Source organism: Dasypus novemcinctus, chromosome 9 (assembly GCF_030445035.2).
Source record: "Dasypus novemcinctus isolate mDasNov1 chromosome 9, mDasNov1.1.hap2, whole genome shotgun sequence".
Classification (NCBI taxonomy): domain Eukaryota; kingdom Metazoa; phylum Chordata; class Mammalia; order Cingulata; family Dasypodidae; genus Dasypus; species Dasypus novemcinctus.
Window position 1 is genome coordinate 124,000,170 of NC_080681.1, and position 20,416 is coordinate 124,020,585.

Genomic DNA, 20,416 nt, shown 5'->3' on the forward strand with positions numbered 1-20,416 from the left:
GGGGCGGGGCTCGGCGCCCCATCTCCCAGCAACGCCTCCGCCATTCGGAGCTCAGGGCTTCGCGACCGCGCGCGACGCTCTCCGATGACGTCAACGGCCCGGCGGCGCGTACTGCGTGACGTAATTCTGCCTGGGCAGGGCGGGCTCGGCAGTCCCGCAGGTGTTAAAGGGGAGCGGGACCTCGGACACTGCGCGTGGGTCAGCTCTGGTCAGCGCCGGGGCAGCCCTTAGACTCCAAGCCGCGAGCAAGCAGTTGGGCTGCCGGCCCTGGCGGCCGTGCCCCTGAACTCAGCCGGGGAAGGCGTCGGAGATGCTGTCGTTTCGATCTGGCTACCTCGCACCTAGGCTGGGGACAGAGATCCGGGAGTCAGACCGTTCATGGGTCCTTGTCCTCCGCTCTTAGCTCTCCTGGCGCATGCATCATTTCACCCACAGTGCCACCAAAAATCTGACAGTGCTGGTTGAACTCCCAAATTGCTGTTGTCAGCCAGCTTCCTTTTTAATAGATCATCTCCTTTCTAAACGGATGATTCTAACTGTGCCCTGGGAAGATCATCAACCATACCTTTTAGAGCTGGCTGTAAAGTTAGGGTAGTCAGACTTCTGCTGAAGGTCCGTGAAGTTCTGTTATGGTCTAGTACCTGAACTTTAAATGCTGGGACGGGTGACTTCTGTTTACTGTGGTTCTTTCTACCTCTTTTCAGATTTTTAACCAGGATCCAAAGAGTTGACCTTGCTAAAGAAGTGGCCTTCAGATAAATGGAAGTGTAACTCTTCTAAAACTTTGAATCCCTTTGCTCAATTATTATTATTATTTTTTTGTTCATACTCAGACATTTACTAAAGTCCCACTCGGTGCTGGGCACGGGTCTGAGCCCTGGGGGTACAGTGATGATGACATAGTCCCTGCTGTCAAAGATGACACATTTTGTTGATTAATTCAAGAAAATTCATTGAATGCCAGCTGTGTATTAGGCACAGTTTAAACTATTAGTATTCATGGAAAGAATGAAGAGTGATCTTCTAGGATTTACCATGTGGCTAGGATTCAAGATTTGAATTTGAACTTGGCCCTCCTGTATGATCTTCAGTGAGGCCTCATCTCATCACAGGGCTTGTGTGCACCTCAATTTTATGATTCAAGAAGGTAGACATAATTATAATAACACCTACTTCATAAGGGCGATATGAGACTTCATGCTATGGTTTTGGGAGCCCTTTCCACTTTCTTGTATTTCTTCCTTCAAAGAAAATGGAGGAAAAAAAAAAAAAAAGAAACCCAAACATCCTCTCTTTCTAACCCCCTACACAGAGGACGATGTACTAGTGGGAAAACAGTCCCTCTGGCCAGCCCATGGCCTCGGCGGTCATCCACAGATCCTCTCAAATTGTTTTAAAAACAACTTTTATCCAGACACTGCTTTTTGTGGGTCTGTGTTGAGGCCAAGTTATATTTAAGTAAAGCACCCTGCCCCCCACCCCATCTCCAAACAAGCTCCACTAAAACCACCCAAATCCAAAAGGAAAGGAAATCCCTTCTTCAATCGCGTGGTGAATTGCGGCAAAACCTGGGCAGAATGTTGGAGGGTGGCCCGAGGGGTGGGGTCAGCTGCTGGGGAACTGAGCAGGACCGAGTGGCTGTTAGGTTGGGGAGACGGTGTCTGGCTCCCTTGTCACCACAAGGCCTGTGGTTTCCAACCATGTCTGCATCCACGTCCCACTGAACAACAGTGGGAGAGCAAACAGCCGTGCACACAGGAACACACACACACACAGCCGGCCTTGCACAGCCTGCAGAGGACGTGCAGCACCAGATGTTCTGGGTTTCCTGTGCGATGCTTCCACAGCTGGTCGAGTCTGTGGTTGTGGTTTGTCTGTCTCAGGCTCATGTGAGAGACAGAAGCTGGGCTGACGGGAAGGCCCCCCTCTGTGGCACCGTCCCCTCCCCAGCTCTGACTGATTGGCTACACAGAAATCTGGCAGGTCAGAAATTTCCTGAAACCCCAAGAGTTGGGATTCTCCCAGAAGGACATTGCATTCCCCTATCCCCAGGGGGTGGACCCCGTGTGATGGATGGCCCTCACAGAACTTGGGGACAACAGAAAGCTCACCAAATATACTATTCAGAACCACCTCTATCCCTGCTGCAGAGAGAAGCTGAGACCTGGCTGCCACAGCCTCTAACCTGGGCTCTGAGACAGAGCAGCCACTCAGAAACATTTGCCCCGTGGAGGACTGGATGAGGATCAGGGAACTTCACCCCTGGGGGGCGGAGCTAAGGTCCCCAGCTGAGCACCTTTTCTCATAAGTGGCTTTGGAGTCACAGACAAGGGTTTGCAGCTGCACTGGGCTGCTGATTTGCTGTGTGATTTTTTTTTTTTATTCGCTGTGTGATTTTAAGCAAGCACTTTCACCTCTCTGGGCCTTGTTTCCTCATCTGTAAAATGGAGACAATAAAATCCACTTTTCAGGATTGTGAGGACTCAGTGAGACACCGTGTCTGGATTTGCTTGACTCGGAGTCTTGCCATAGTAACTGCTCAGTAAATTCTGGCTTCCTTTTCTCCTTGCAACTCTGTGGTTTACTTAAGGGCTAGCACTGAAAAGCAAATGAAATAAGACAAATAACCAGATGGATAATCCCAGGATAACTGCGGGATAGACCGTGAAACAAGACTGCTGGTATTCGTGGGGGTTCCCATTGAGGGGGGAGGAATTGGGGGAAGGGGCTGGGGCCATCCCAGGGCTTCTGGGTCTGGGAGGCAGCGCCCACTGCCCTCCTCTGGGTGTGGATGGGATTAGTGTCTTGGTGGTGGGGGGAGAACAATGCTCCCTCACCACTTAGGTCAGTCGTGATAATTATTAGAGTGACTGTTGAGTTTGCATTTGGACTTAGACCAGAACCTGCAATGAGATGAGACCTCTGTTAGAGCTGATGGAGTCAGACAGCCTGGGTTCAAATGTTAGCTCTGACACTAATTGTGCAACTCTAGGCAAGTTACTTCACCTCTCTGTGCTTCCATTTCCTCATTTATAAAATGGATAAAATAATAATCACATCATAGGGTAATTGAGACAATGAAATGAGTAAATATACGTCCAGCACCTAGAACAACTGCTGGCACATGATAAGTATTAATACATGCTAACTATTATATGCATGGCTGCATTTGACTCTTACAGCAACTCTATAGGGTAAGTTCTGTGAGTCCCGTTTTACAGATAAGACACTGAGGCACAGAGAGGTGAAGTAACTTTTGCAAGGCCCTGCAGGTAGTAATGTGGCAAGGCTGGGATTTTACTCCTATGTGTCTGTTTCTAGCTCATGAGATTTTAACCACCTCCCCCAGTGGCCTTTCTCTCTCCTCTGCAATGTCACCCATTCCTGTCCCCCCTGCACCTGCTCAGCCCCTTCCTGCCTCTGGCATTTTACCCCATGCAGTCCCCAGCTGGATTCACTGTTTCAGATCAAGGTCTTGATTCTTGGCTCCCTCATCTGTTTGCTCATTGTTTTTGCTCATTGTCTGTTGGTTGTTTTTTGCTTGTTGTCTGCTTGTTTCTTCTTTAAGAGGCACTGGGAGCTGAATAAAGACCTCCCGTGTGGGAGGCAGGTGGCCAACTGCTCGAGCCACATCTGTTCCCCACTCAGTTTTGTTGTTGTTGTTGCTGCTGTTATTGTTTTTGCTCACTGTCTACTTGTTTGTTCATTGTCTGCTTGTTGTTTTTGCTCATTGTTTGTCTTCTTTAGGAAGTGCTAGGAACTGAACCTGGAACCTCCCATGTGGAAGGCAGGCGCTCAACTTCCTCATCCACTTCCCCCCAAGTCATTTAATTAGTTGTGTGACCTTGGACAGGATACTTAATCCTTCCTAGCTTCAATGCTCTCATCCTTAAACAGAAACTGAGCCTGTCCTAGCCTCCTCTTGGGGGACCAAAAGTGAAAATGCTTTGTGCCCTGGTAAATGCCTTGGAATGTGAAAGATGACCATTTTTCACACTAGTGCTTCACCAAGTTCTGTAGAGCTATACAAAAGAGGCAGAGACGCAGGCCCAAACCTCAGAGAGGCTCCTTAAGTCTTTGGTGAGGTAAGATAGACCATGATTGAGCGAGAGAAGGGTGTCTTGGAGCCCCTGAATGTAAGCAAGCTCATAAGTGCTCCTTTGGATGAAGGCTCCTGGCCAGAAGGAAAGGCAGTCCTGTTCTCCACTGCTCGGAGGCTGGTCCCAGCAAACAACTCGACAAAGCATACCAGAGTGTGCCAGGGACTTGAACCAGTCAGGGTGTACCAGGCAATGCTACAGTAACAAAAACCCCTGGAGCTCTGCGGTTGAACACAACAAAAGTTTATTTCTTGCTCATGCCATACATCCCCACAGATCAGCAGGAAGTTCCACTCCACAGAGCCACTCGGGGACCCAGGCTGACAGAAGCTCCACCATCTTGTAGCTGCATCATTGGGAACACACAGCCTCTGTGGTCTCAGAGGCCAGGAAAAAGAGACAAGAATATGGGGTGTGGCCCTTTTCCTGTCTCAGCCTGGAAGTGAGTCACATCACTTCTGCGCAATATCATTGGCTAGAACTAGTCACATGATAGCACAACTGGGAAATGTAGGGGCGCAAAGGGCACGTTTGGTTGTAGTGTTGTTTCTCCCATGGATATTTCCAAAAGTAGGGAGACCTGAGAGCTCTTGGCTCAGCCTTCCACTTGAGCACAAAGGCTGATGACTCTCATGGAAAGAAGGAAGGCCCCTCTGTTGAGTTTGCTCCTGCGTCCTACATTCTGAGAGGCTCAGGATGGTCCCAGAAGGCTTTCCTGCCGGGTGGAGTAGACTTTTGTTTTTTGTTTGTTTGAGAATTTTTTCCCTTCTTATGATCTTCTACTCTCAAAACAGGATGAAAAGCAGTCTGCCTCCCAAGGTTGACATTCTGGCCCAGGGCGCCTAGAATGAAGCGGAGCCATTTCCCAGCAGGCCCAGAAATGCCCCAGGAGCTCCCAGGGTTGTGTGGGCCCTGGGATAGGAGGCTGGCACAGCCACGGCCAGCGTCTGGCTGAGCAGAGGCCCCACCTGTGTGTCTGGGGGCCCTCACCGCCCACACCACCGTCAGTGCTAGTGTTCCGTGCAGAGAGCAGCTGAGAACGTCCCCAGTGTCTTCTGAAATGAAGAACACTGCACTGGAACCCAGCAATTTGGAGGAGCAATTGTTCTGGAGCACACAGCTTGGGAATTTGCCTTTAAAACTTTTTCATTCCTAGAGTGTTGGTGGGTGAATGGCACTTATTTGTTTAACCTCAAATCAAGCCACAGCCCCCATTTCTGGGCTGCTCTGAGAGGGTTGTTTTAAAAATAGCTGAACAAGCTGAAAAGCATGGGTCTAGGTTGCTGGAATGGCTTTGCAGAAAGCGGTGGGCTCAGGAAGTTCTTTAATTTTCCATGGAATGTGATCAGCAGTGGCAGAGGGGAGGTGGGGGTGGGGAGGAGCAAAGCCTGGGGCCTTTCTCCTGGAAGACAGCATAAGGGTTCTACCCTGGCCGTCAGTGTCCCCATGCAAAAATAATACAAAGCCCACATGGAGAACAAAACCATACAGGGAATTCCAACATAACCCCCACCTGGATTCTCAGATCCACCAACTTTGAACATTTTGCCACATTTGCTGTAATGTTCTATCTATCCATCCATCTATAGACCTGTCCATCTATTTATATCTATATCATTTATATCTATCTATATCTATCCATTCAGCCACCTTCATCGTCTGAACATTTGAGAACAGGTTTTATACATCATGTTCCTTTAACAGGAAGGTTCCTTTCTAGATCCACTCTGGGCATCTGTGCATTTAGTAGAGTGGGGGTCCTCTGTTATTTCTATTTGGACAGCCTCCCATCCCCCTCTTTTTCTGGTAACAGAATGGCTCTTCCCTCAGGAGAATCTATGTCCCTGGTTTAGGGAGGGCTGACTCAGTGGAGGGCATAAGTGTTTAACCGGCAGCTGTTGGGAAGGGGACTTGGCCCAGTGGTTAGGGCGTCCGTCTACCACATGGGAGGTCCACAGTTCAAACCCCGGGCCTCCCGACCCGTGTGGAGCTAGCCCATGCACAGTGCTGATGCGCGCAAGGAGTGCCATGGCACACAAGGTGTCCCCCGTATAGGGGAGCCCCACGCGCAAGGAGTGTGCCCCGTAGGGAGAGCCGCCCAGCGTGAAAGAAAGTGCAGCCTGCCAAGGAATGGCACTGCACACACGGAGAGTGGACACAACAAGACGATGCAACAAAAAGAAACACAGATTCCCGTGCCACTGACAACAACAGAAGTGGACAAAGAAGAACACGCAGCAAATAGACACAGAGAACAGACAACTGGGGCTGAGGGGGAAGGGGAGAGAAATAAATAAATCTTAAAAAACAAAACAAAACAAAACAAAAAACAGGCAGCTGTGTGTGTGAGGGGGAGGGTGGAGTGGGGAAGCCCTGATTTGTAGCATTTCCATGCCCAATTTCAAGACCTAGAGATGGTTTCACTGAGACATCACTGAACATGGAGCTGGGAACATGGAGCACCCACAGCCACATCACTGGTGCTGATTCTACCCCATCTGGGGATAGACATAGATAGGACCCAAAGAGGGACTACCAGATTTCTTTGGGACTATCAGAGAAGACTGTTAACCCTTCCCCACTTAGGAATGCTAAATAGATGGGATATTAGTCTGGGGCTGCCAGCAGCTATCTTGTCTTGCCAGCTACAGAGAGAGAATTAGTTTGAGATGGGGAGAAAGAGTTCTCATGATCTTAGCCGAGTCCCTGGATCCAGACCTGCCTGAAATCTGTATGTTCTGGGACTTTCCAGTCACACAAATAAACATTCCCTCTTCTTTGCATGGGTGGTATGAGTTCAGTTCCTGTCACTTGCCAATAATAATGTCATGAATGATACAAATGGGTGACCCTTCTGAAAACCAATAAAATAATGCCTTGGTTATGTCATCCCACTGCCTTCTCGCCTCCATGGTTTCTGATGAGAAATCAACATTTCATCTTATTGAGGCTCCTTTGTACATAATGTGCTGCTTCTTTTAGCTTTTGGGATTCTCTGTCTTTACCATTTGGCAATTTGATTACAGTGTGTATGGGTGTAGATCTCTTTGAGTTTATCCTGCTTGGTATTCATTGAAGCTCTGGGATGTGTATATTCATATCTTTTGTTAAATCTGGGGAAGTTTTCAGCCACTATTTCTTCAACTATTCTTTCTGGTCCTTTCTCTCTTCTTATTCTGGAACTCGGTATTAATCAGGCTTCTCCAGGGAAACAAAATCACCACCACCACCAGCACACACACACACACACATAATGTAAATATCATAAGAATATTATGGGAATTGACTTATGTGACTGTGGGGATGGGCAAGTCCCAATTCCATTGGACAGGACACAAGCTGAGAAGTCTGATGAAGGTTTTCAATGAATTTCCAAGGAGAAGCTGGCTGGTTGGAGTAGAAAGAAATTCTGACTGATGAAATCATCACTTCTCCTTTTAAGACCTTCAAATGATTGGATGAGACTTCTCTCATTGTTGAAGGTGATCTCCTCAGTTGATTGAAGATGTAATCAGTTATAGATGCAATCAATTTACTGATGACTTAAATCCAGGAATAGGGAAATGGATGTGGCTCAACCAATTGGGCTCCCATCTACCATATAGGAGGTCCAGGGTTAGATGCCCAGGGCCTGCAGGTGAAGGCAAGCTGGCTTACATGGCGAGTTGGCCCATGCAGAGTGCCAGCCCACGCGGGAATGACATCCCACGCAGGCGTGCTGGCTGACACAGAGAGATGGTGCAGCAAGATGATGCAACAAGACACAGAGGAGAGAAAATAAGAAGACACAGCAGAATAGGGAGTTGAGGTGGTGTAAGAGAGCAGTCAGCTGTCTCCCACTCTGGAAGGTCCCAGGATCAGTTCCTGGAGCCACCTAATAAGAATACAAGCAGTCACAGAAGAACACACAGCAAATGGACACAGAGAGCAGACAACAGGGGGAACAGGGCGGGGAAGAGGAGAAATAAATTTTAAAAATCTTAAAAAAAAAAAATCCATGAATATCCTCACAGTAACTATCAGGCCAGTGCTTGCTTGACCAAACAACTGGACATTGTAACTTAACCAACTTGACACATGAACTTAACCATCACTGTCCACCCCTTGTCAACTTGGCACCCATCACCACACTTAATCCCTGAACAAAATCTACAACAGTCACATTTTCACTACTGTCCTTTTTACAACCGGAAATGCACTAACTCTTTCCTCAGAAAAGGATGCAAGTCCTTGAGTAATATTCACTCTTAAACTTGATATCCTATAATTTAAATACTATAACATAAAGTTAACACAATTTATGTTATATGATAAGGGGAGGAGAGGAAGAAAACAAAGATATTTGCTTTGTGTATTGTGATGGTTTGAAGCCGTATGTACCCTAGAAAAGTATGTTCTTAAAATTAATCTATTCCTGTGGGTGTGGATCCATTGTAAGTAGGATCTCTTGGTGAGTAGGATCTTAAATTAAGATGTGATCCACTTCATTTAAGGTGAGTCTTAATCCTCTTACTGGAGTCCTTTATAAGAGAATGAAATTCAGATACAAAGAAAACCATGGGAGTAAGAAGCTGAAAGCAAGCAAACCTGGAAGAGAAGGGAGAGAACAGCAGATGCCACCATGTGCGTTCCTGACAGAGGAGCCCAGGATTGTTGGCAACTGGTCTTCAGGAAGAAAGTATCCTTTTTAAAAAAGTTTAATTAATTAAGTTTTTAATTGTAGTTTTTTTAAGATACATAGATCACAAAAAAAATGTTACTTTAAAAAATATTAGAGGTTCCCATATATCCCACCCCCCATCCCCTTGAAAGCATCATCTTGATTTGGACATTTTCATGGCTTCAAATCTGTAAGCTAATAAATTCCAATTATTAAAACCAATGCATTTTATGATATCTACTTTCAGCATCTTAGCAAACTAGAACATATATATACAAACATATCCATACCAAAACAAGGAATAAATATTCATAACATACAATTCTTATTTCTATAACTGGTCACATGTTTGTAGCTCGTATTTAAAACTACCTTCTTCCACTACCCATTCCATACTCCCTTTACCCTCAGCAAGCACCTCAGCTGGCTATGGCTCTTTACCTGGATTGAGTTGTTGCAGTTTTCCATTGATTTTAATCACAGGGCATGATAGTGCTAAGAGATGGCCAAAGGGATTGCCTATATACCAGGCTTCCAGGCAGACTTTTCTTTACCTCCATTGTGTAGTTGCAGTCCTATTTTCCGCTGATAGTCAGGATCAATCACCCAGTCAGTACAGTAGTTCTCTTCTTTGCCTGTTGATTCAGAGGCATGAGGAGCCCAAAGTAACCATGTGGCAGTCTTAACTTCCACTTCAATGGAATCATTGTTGTGTCTCCTGGTGAAAGTACTCCTTCTTTTGGAATTGAGACCTGTAGACCAGCAGAGCTTAAGGTTGCAAGATCAGGAAGCAAAAAATTTCTCTAGTGGGTCACTAGGGATAATAGCAAGTGGTACCATTCTCATTTTCACCCCTTGATTCCTAGACCTGTGAATCCTGGCTAAGGAAGAAGCAGAGTGGCTGCTGAATTAGACCCCCAGCCCTGCGAGGTATTGCCACCCAGTTGGTACCATAATTGAGTTTTCAAAAGGCCAGTCCACCATCCTACCACTCCAGCTGCTTCAGGATGATGAACATGGTAAGATCAGTGAATTCCATGGGCAGGTGGCTCTTCCCACACTTCATTTGCTGTGAAGTGGCCTCCTTGATCAGAAGCAATGCTGTGTGGAATACAGTAAAACATTAATGATAATTCTGTAAGTCCACGGATGGTTGTTTTGGCAGAAGCATTGCATATAGCAAAGGCAAACCCGTATCCAGAGTATGTATTTGTTCCAATTAGAACAAATGCTGCCCCTTCCATGATAGAAGTGGTCCCATATAAGCAACTTGCCACCAGGTAGCTGGCTGATCACCTAGGGGAATGATGTCACATCAGGGGCTAAATGTGGGTTTCTGCTGCTGGTGGTTTGGGCACTCAGCAGTGGCTGTAGCCAAGTTGGCCTTGGTGAGGGGAAGTATATATTGCTGAGCCCATGCATAACCTCATCCCTACCACCGAGGTCACTTTGAGCAATGACAGGAGTGGCTGGGGAAAGAGGCTGAGCTTTAGCCACAGAGTGGGTCATCTTATCCATTTGAATATTAAAAACTTCCTCTACTGTAGTCACCCTCTGGTGAACATTCACACAGGACACAAATATCTTCATGTGTTTTGCCCACTCAGAAAGGTCTATCCACACGCCTCTTCCCTAGACCCTAGACCTCTTTGTCACCAATTTTCCCATCACGTTCCTCCCAACTCCCTGATCATCTGGCCAAACCATTGGCAACAACCCACGCACCAGTGAATAAATACATGACCAACAATTTATCCTTACAAGAAAAATGAACAACGAGATGCACTGCTTGAAGTTCTGCCCACTGGGAGGATTTCCCTTCACCACTGTCCTTCAGGGATGTCCCAGTAAGGTTGTAGGGCTGCAGCTGACCAATTCCAGGTAGTACCTGCATTTTCTGCAAAACCATGAGTAAACCTGCCCCAAGTTTTCTCTTCCTCAGTCAAATGATAGTAGGGAAATCCCCCAAGAGGCCATATCTGTGGGCTGGGGAGGAGAAGGTAATGTGGCAGGAGTGGAGGCAACAGGCATTTGGGTACTTTGTCATGTAACTTGCTTGTGTCTTCAGCCCTAACTAGTTTACTACACTTCCATTTTATGTGGAATGCTGTGTGCATGCTCAACTTTATTGCTTGGCAGGTCAGACAACCCCCAGCTCATGAGAGGCGACTCAGGTCTCATGGTAACTTGGTGGCCAATAGCTAAGCATTCAGTCTCTACTAAGGCCCGGTAGCAGACCAAAAACTTTATCTCAAAAGGAGAGTAGTTATCTGCAGAGGATGGCAAGGCTTTGCTCCAAAATCTTAAGGGTCTGTGCTGTGATTCTCCTATAGGGGCCTGCTAAAGGCTCCAGAGAGCATCTTTATTTGCCATTGACACTTCCACCACCATTGAACTTGCTGGATCATATGGCCCAAGTGACAGAGAAGCTTACACAGCAGCCTGGACCTGTTGCAGAGACTCCTCTTTTTCCACTCCCAATCAAAACTAACTGCTTTTCAGGTCACTCAGTAAATGAGCCAGAGCAGCACACCCAAATGAGGAATATATTGTCTCCAAAATCCAAAGAGGCCAACTAGATTTTGTGCCTCTTTTTTGGTCATAGAAGGGGCCAGATGCAAAATCTTATACTTCACTTTAGAAGGGATATCTTGACATACCCCGCACCACTGGATATCTAGAAATTTCACTGAGGTAGAAGGCCCCTGATTTTTTTTTTTCTCCTACTCCATGACACACAAATGCCTTACTGATAAGTCTAAAGTAGCTGCTACTTCTTGCTCACTAGGTTCCATCAATGTAATATCAACAATGTAATGGACCAGTGTCTTATGGGAGGGAGAGATTCTCAAGGTCCCTCCAGATTAAATTATGACAAAGGATTGGAGAGTTGATATAAACCTGAGGTAAGGCAGTGAAGGTATATTGCTGCCCTTGCCAGCTGGAAGCAAACTGTTTCTGGCAGCCTTTACTAAAAGGAATTGAGAAAAAAACACAAAAACATTTGCCAGATCAATAGCTGCATACCAGCTACCAGATGTATTGATTTTCTCAAGAACAATACCACATCTGGAACAGAAGCTGCAATTGGAGACACCATCTGGTCAATTTTACAATAATCTACTGTCGTCCTCCACTGTCTATCTGTTTACTGCATAGGCCAAATTGGGGAGTTGAACAGGGATGTGGCAGGAATCACCACCCCTAAATCCTTCAAGTCCTTGATGGTGGCACTAATCTCTGCAATCCCTCCAGGAAGGTGATACTGCTTTTGATTTACTATTTTACTAGGTAAAGGCAGTTCTAGTGGCTTCCACTTGGCCTTTCCTACCATAACAGCCCTCATTCCACAAGTCAGTTGTGCATTCTGGAACCAGGGAAATAACCACTGTGAGTTGGGCCTGAGCTCAAACGCCATAGATCTCCTGCCCTCCATATGCACCTATTTTGACTAGTGAACCACTGTGATATTTTGGTTTCCTGGAATTAATGTCACTACCAAGCCAGTGTCTAATAACCTTCAAAATATCTCCAGTGTGCAGTTATCCTGGTAAAGGGCTATAAGGCCTTTGGGGAAGGCTGGTAGGAAGATTAACAGTATAAATTTTTGGCAGTGTAGCAGGGTCCTTCCCAAAGGGGACCTAACCTTCACTCAAGGTGTTCTGAGTCTATAAATGGTTTCAGGTCTGGGAATTGATTGAGGGGCTATAACTCTCTGTTTTTGTGATTCAGGATAGACTTTTGTTCACTTGACCTAGACTCTTCTGCTTATACAGATCAAGTATGAATTTAGTAGATTGCCCATTTATTTTACTTCTAGTTACCCCACTCTCGGTACCAAGTCTGTAATAGTCAGGGTTCTCCAGGGAAACAGAACTGACATATATATTCACATATATACATATGACATATATATAACATAATGCAAATAAATTACGAGATTTATTATAATTAACTTATTACCTGTGGGTCTGGGCAAGTCCAAATTCCACAGGGCAGGCCATAAGCTGGGAACTCCAATGAAGGTTTTCAGTGAATTCCCAAGGAGAAACTGGCTGGCTGAAATAGAAATGGAAATTCTTTCTTCTGCCTGCTGAAAATCATCACTTCTCCTTTTGAGGCCTTGAACTGATTGGGTGAGACTTCTCTCATTGTTGAAAGCAATCTCCTCAGTTGATTGAAGATGTTATCAGTCATAGATGCAATAAAGTTACTGATGGTTTAAATGCATGAATAGTCTCACAGTAACAATCAGGCCAGTGTTTGCTTGACCAAACAACTGGACACCATAACCTAGCCAAGTTAACCATCACAGACTCCTATAATGCATATAATGGTATGCTTGATGGTGTCCCATAGGTTTCTTAGGCTTTGTTCACTTTTCTTCATTCATTTTTCTTTCTGGTCCTCAGACTGAACAATTTCAATTGTCTTATCTTCCAGTTCACTAATTGTTTCTTCTGCCAATCCTCTAGGGTATGTATTATTTCAGGTATTGTGGTCTTCTGCTCTTTTTATAATTCCTATCTCTTTATTGAAAATATCAGTTTGTTCATATGTTGTTTTCCTGATATCCCTTAGCTCTTTGCTGGTGTTTTTCTTTAGCTCTTTGAGCACACTTAAGACCATTTTTTAAACATCTTTGTCTGGTATGACTAAAACATGGTTTTCATCATTGATGGTTTTTTAAATGTCTTTGGTGTGACTAAAGCATCGTTTTCTTCATTGACAGTTTCTTTTTTTTTATTTTATTGATTTTGTAAAAATATTACATTAAAAAAATATGAGGTTCCATTCAACCTTACCACCCCCACCCCACCACTCCCCACCCAGCAACCCTCACTCCCATCATCATGACTCATCCATTGCACCTGGTAAGTACATCTCTGGGCATCTCTGCACCCCATGGTCAATGGTCTACATCATGGCCCATACTCTCCCACCATTGACAGTTTCTGATGTTTTATCTTGCTCCTTTGACAGTTTCTGATGTTTTATCTTGCTCCTTTGGATGAGCCATTTTTTCCTATATCTCTGTATGCTTGTAATGTATACACTGTACATTTTAATATTTTAATGTACTCTGGAATTTAGTCACTGAGGTGACTGTTCTTAAAGTTTATATCTAGCTTGTGACATGACAGTGATTTCCTTGAATGCTAGGACCTAACAAAAACACATAAACCAAAACACCTTTCAAAGTATTGCAGACTGGCTGTGGTTTGGCTGGTGCTGTCCTTTAGAGCAGTCAGAGGCAAAAGCACAAAGTCCTCCTCTGTCTTTCCTAAGCATGCATCTTGTCCTGGGTTTGTGCTCATGGCCTTAGGAATTACCCCATTTACATGGATGCGACTACTTCCCTCTTCTATGAAATAGTCTTTCTTCCTGGTCCAGGGTAATCTATGGTATGTCTTAAAGCTGGTAATCCTTTTCCCCAGCCTGCTGCAATTTGGTTGTTCTTATGCTGATTTAGCTGTCTTCAAGCAGTTTCTGCATGCAAAGCAAGTTATGGAACAGCAAGCTAGAGAAGAGCGTCCTTGTTCAATCATTCCGGCTGCCACTGATAGATTGGCACAGGCATACATGAACCCCACTATACACATGGGGGTTACTTTGCTTCTTCTAGAATGAGGCCAAGGACCTGCACTGAGAGCACAGGCTGGCTCCACACTGAACCGGGGAAGTGGTGGGGGAAGGACCAGCAAGGGTGCCACGAGGTTTCCCTAAGTTTTTTTGTTTTGTTTTTAGGAGGTCCTGAGTATCGAACCCGGGACCTTGTACATGTGAAGCAGTCGCTCAACCTCTTAGTTAACCTGCCCCCCTATCTACAGTTTTTAAAAAAAGATTTATTTATCTATTTATTCCCCCCATCCCCCCAGTTGTGTGTTTTTCTGTGTCTGCTTGTATTCTCATTAGGTAGCTCCAGGAACCAATCCTGGGACCTTCCTGAGCCACATCCATTTCCCTTCCTACAGATTTTTTTTTTTCCCCTAGGGCTAACTTTTATTTTATTTATTTATTTTTTTCCTTGGGTTTCTGCTTTATTTTATTTTCTTTTTTTTAATATATTTTTATTACAGAAATTGTGAACCTACAAAACAATCATTCACATATGTAGAATTCCCGTACAACAACCCTCACCAACACACCACATGGTTGTGGAATATTTGTTACAGATTATGAGATAACATCATCAAACTATTACCACTAACTATGGTCCATAGCATACATTTGGCCTATATTTCCCATACCCCCCTATTATTAACACAGTACATCTTTGGCATGGTGCAGGAATATTGCAGTATTGCTGTTAACTATAGTCCATAAGTTACATTAATTGTTTTTTTCCCATGCTTCTCCACATTCCCACTACCCTGCAATAGGGATATACATTGTTCTAGTTCATAAAAGGACTTTCTTGCATTCGTATTATTAACCACAAGTCTCATCCAGCTCTGGGCTCACTATGTTATTCAGTCCCTAGATTATTCTCTGGCTGTCTTTCAGTTGACATTTACATCCCTTGACTACCCTTTTCAGCCACAATCCCATTTATTTTATTTTATTTTTTAATTGACTTTGTAATAATATTACATTAAAAAAATATATATATGAGGTCCCATTCAACCCCACCACCCCCACCCCACCTCTCCCCCCCCAGCAACACTCATTCCCATCATCATGACACATCCATTGCATTTGGTAAGTACATCTTTGGGCACCTCTGCACCTCATGGTCAATGGTCCACATCATGGCCCATACTCTCCCCCATTCCATCCAGTGGGCCCTGTGAGGATTTACAGTGTCCGGTGATTGCCCCTGGAGCACCATCCAGGGTAGTTCCATGTCCCAAAGACGCCTCCACCTCTCATCTCTTCCTGCCTTTCCCCATACCCATCAGCCACCATGTCCACTTTTCCCAATCCAATGCCACCTTTTCTATGTGGACATTGGATTGGTTGTGTCCATTGCACCTCTATGTCAAGAGGAGGCTCAGATTCCACATGGATGCTGGATGCAATCCTCCCACTTTCAGTTGTAATCACTCTAGGCTCCATGGTGTGGTGGTTGTCCTTCTTCAACTCCATCTTAGCTGAGTGTGATGAGTCCAATAAATCAGATTGTAGGTGCTGGAGTCTGTTGAGGCTCAGGATCTGGCTATCACATTGTCAGTCCAGAGATTCAAATCCCCTAAATATATCTTAAACCCCAACACTAACTGCAACTCCAGCACATTAGCATGAAAGTCTTATGAAGAGAGATCCCATCTGAGTCCAGATTCATCACACATAAACACCAGTTCCAAAGAGGGGCCATCTGACCTGGTAGTTAACCCCATCTGCCATGACCATAACTCCCATGGGTCTCTTTAGCCCTCATAGGAACCAATACCTGGGGGTTGTATCTGCTTTATCTGTCTCTCAGACTCTGCTCAGTTGTGCATAAGGGCAATCCTTCTGACAGCCTCCAGACTCTTTTTTAGAGACTCATAGCCATATAAACTCATTTCTCCTTTCCATTTCCCCCTTACATTAGGTTAAACAGCATTTTAAAGTCATGTTATTTTATGTAGACAGGGATATTCTGCTGATCCGCATTGAACCTTCCATATAAGGTCATTTTCCAGTTGCATCATCAGTTGGTAGTTGATAGTGGTCCCTTGGTGCCAGGGAGGCTCATCCCCGGGTGTCATGTCCCACGCTGGGGGGAAGGCATTGCATTTACATGCTGAGTTTGGCTTCGAGACTGGCCACATTTGAGTAACATGAAGGCTGACAGGAGGAAATTCCCAGGCACAATGTTGCTCTAGGCCTTGTTCTTATTTTAGGCTTATCAGCTCACAAGCATAGTCATTAGCGTTAGGGGCTCACTGTTGAACCCTCACTCCCTCCCGGTCCCTGCCGCTGCACCTGGGAGACTGTCACTGCTCCCCTAGGGACCACGACAGAGCACCACTGGCCAGGAACCCAGTACCCCCCCTGCTGTGGTTTTTAATTGTTGCCACTATGAGTATATCCAAACATTACCATGCACCTTGGACACCTACAGTTTTTAAGTAGCCTTTTTTTTTTTGTTCCCCTTCAAAATACTTTTTATTTACCATAGCTTTAACTGAGAGATGAAACATACAAAAGCAAGAAACATGTACAGGTAGAAATAGTGTGCATTCACCAATCCAAAATGCAACATTAATTGAAGAGAAAACTAAAGCAATGCTTTGTAGTTGCCTAGATTTCCCTAGGGGACAGCAAATCAATGCTTATCAGCCTTCCTCAGAAGAGACAATTTTTGATTAATATCAAACGCTTCTGACTCAGTCTATTAAACCTTGAAGGAAGATATTCTTCAGATACAAAAGATAAACCTTTGATTAATAATTCTACCATATTGCCATTCCAAGCATTAATATCTATGTGGCACCTCTAGAGAGAGAGTTTTTGAATTCCAGGAAGACATATTTACTAAAATACCCAGCTTCCATTTTTGCAACCACTTCTCCTCAGCTTTCCCCCTTTCTGGGAAGGAACCCAAAATGCAAAGGTGTCCCCACTGGAGAAGCAAAACACTAGTTGCATGATTTATTACACTGTCTGCAGATAGAGGGTCAATCGCTTGTGACATAATTCCTGCTTAATGATGAGAGAGTAATAAAGTTGACAAAAGTCTGAGTTTAGAGGGAGCAATGGGCACTGCCCTACCTGCTGATTGGCCCCCTAGACCTGACACACAGGGGAAGACCACAGGCATCTGAGCACAGTTGTCTACTGATGGGTTCCACGATGCACATAAGAGGAAGTGGCTTAGTCTGCCACAGAGAGCTTCTGGGCACCGTAGAGCCGATGTGGGGTTGTTTCATGGGGTGTGAGGAGGGGGTCTGCAGGTGGAGACTCCTTTGCATTTCAGCTTTTTATTTTCAAACTCCTGCCCAATGGGTACTGCTTTTCTCACATTGCTGCACGGCATTCCTCCTGCCATATTCTCTGTAGTCCACCGGTTTTGCGCCCAGTACAGAGGCCTTAGTTCAAGACTCATCTTTGTAGGCTTCCAGTTTGACTGTGATCCTGAATGTGAGAGATCGAAAGTTGGCATTCTGGGAAAGTTCCTCAACTGCTTACTCATGCTTCTCTTTTAATTCCCCAAGAGAAGCGGTGTTTTGTCTGAGGATAGCTTCTGCAGACTCCTGGAAAGATGTCACCCACTGATTCCCTTGAAAATCTGCAATATTTACTGACAGGATCATGCGTTACCTGAAATTGGGAAATTCACTGTCACTCGTCTCCCAGTGGTATAACCCATTCTGCTGATGGATCACTTTCTCATTGCAGTCCTGAGCTGGGGCAGGCCTGGCGCACACAATTCTCTTTGCAAAGACACACCACTGTCACCACACAGCTGAAACAGTCTGCCTTGTCACCCTGACCCAGATTCTCTAATTTAACCTCAAATAAGGTTTTCCAGTTGGTGTTGCCCCTTCTACTCCTCCACTCTTTAGATCAGAGAACAAAACACCATTAAAAGCTCATCCTTCGGAGGGAACCATCCAGAAGCTGCTCAGAGAGCTCCATCTCCGAATATCAGAAACCTTGGCTCCTCTGATAGCCATCATAGGCTATCTAGAACCATCAAATCTATCAGCATCTTCTCCCCACAGAGTAGCACCTTCCCTGACATGCCCATCATATAGATATTTCTCTTAGAAACTTCTCTGTTGTTAGAGTTCACTGTGATTTTAGTGGCATCTTCATTAAGTCCTGCAGATTGCAATTATGTCTACAAGCAAGTCTTTAGACTTGTTCTTCAGGTCACCAATCCCAGGGAAATCAAAGTGAACTGTAGGAAAGCAGGCTTGGCCCAATGGATAGGGCATCCGCCTACCACATGGGAGGTCCGCAGTTCAAACCCCAGGCCTTCTTGAACCGTGTGGAGCTGGCCCATGAGCAGTGCTGATGCGCACAAGGAGTGCCCTGCCATGCAGGGGTGTCCCCTGTGTAGGGGAGCCCCACGTGCAAGGAGTGTGCCCCATAAGAGAGCCGCCCAGCGTGAAAGAAAGTGCAGCCCACACGGAGAGCTGACATAACAAAGATGACACTACAACAAAAAAAGGAAACACAGATTCCCAGTGCCGCTGATAAGGATAGAAGTGGTCATGGAAGAGCACACAGCGAATGGACACAGAGAGCAGACAACTGGGGGTGGGGGGAAGGAGAGAGAAATAAATAAAAATAAATCTTTAGAAAAAAAGTGAACTGTAGGTACATGAGGACCATCTTCACAGAGCAAGGCAGACATCTCATATTGAAGGTCATCTCAAGGTCATTTTTAACACCTGTGAATTGTTTGCTCACAATCTTTAGGGTGCCTTTCTAGAAATAGTAGACCTTATTCACTTCAATAAGGGGAAAGAACTTGTCTACTTGCTTATTGAAAGCAGTGACTCGGATTACACCACTTTCATCAACCAGTTCTAAGAAGAAAATCTTTCCTTCTCCCTGGGAATTGCTCCAGGTATGGACCTGACTTTAACTGGTAATACGAGCACAAATAGTCCACTCGGAGTGGCAAGGGGTAAGGCTGGCAATGGTTACCACTCTGGACTGTTTTCCCTGGGAGTCCTTATCAGGCCAGTATTTCCAGCGTTTCTAAATGTCTTTGAAACACCAAAAGCCTTAGACACGGTGGAACCCATTCCTGAGCTCCCATTCTGTTGCTGGGCCTAACTGGCTGGTGGACTGGTGGCTGGGCCTGGAGCAGGAACAACTAGCTGCTGCCCATGTCCTTTGTTATAGGGCGCTGGATCGCGAATCTGTTATCCAACTGTTTCTACTGATTTCAAAACTTCTAGTTCCATCAGCACAACGACCCTCCTTCCATCTTTCAGAGTGTTAGCACTCATCGGTTCATCTGTAGATACATGGCTGGACAATTGTTTTCTGCCAACCAGAGGGCTCACCTGAGCTGCCAGCATGGAAGAGGCTCGAGAGCTCAGTCCATCACTCATAAGCCATCGACAGCAGGTGGACTGTTCCCTGTGGTAACGGAACAGTTAGTGACCTGGAGGATGGGTTTATGGACGTGCAGCCCCGTTGCGTTAGAGCCGCCTTGGCGCCCTCCCTGGGCTGGCCCGCCAGGGGTTCCCCGCCCCCGCTGCCTTTTTCTTGATTCTGCATTCTTGCAGTTACTTTAACCCTTTAACTGTTTTCTGAAGCTCTGAGAGATGTGCTTCTCAACAGTGTTGCTGCTTCTTTGTAGATTCTGTGAGGGGACGGAGATCTGGAGCATCAGCATTCACCATCTTGGGGATGTCATTTCCTGAAAGTCAATAAAACAGATGTGGTGTCATGTGTCTTGATTGTGGAGGTGGCTCACAGGTGTATCCATCTGTTAAAACTCATTGAATCATACAATGTAAGTGGGTGTAGCTTATTGTAAGTAAATTGTACATCAAGTAAGATGTTAAAAATAAAAAACAATAAAAAGATCAGGGAGGTGGGTGTTGGGGGGGGGCAGATTTTTCCATAACTAATTCTGCCAGGCAAAGGCTCAGGTAAGGGAGTAAAATGAAAAGTGTCAACCAGGACCTGCTTCAACCCATGCCAAGATTTTTATCCACTTACCCTCTTAACCACCTGGGCTTCTTGGAGAAAAAAAGAAGGA

The 20,416-nt window shown here is 45.4% G+C and overlaps 1 pseudogene; it reads right to left on the minus strand.

Annotated features, from left to right (window-relative positions):
- Positions 1-90: 90 nt before the first annotated feature.
- On the minus strand, positions 91-19,929 carry LOC101443316 (replication protein A 70 kDa DNA-binding subunit-like; annotated as a pseudogene).
- Between the last annotated feature and the right edge of the window lie 487 nt (positions 19,930-20,416).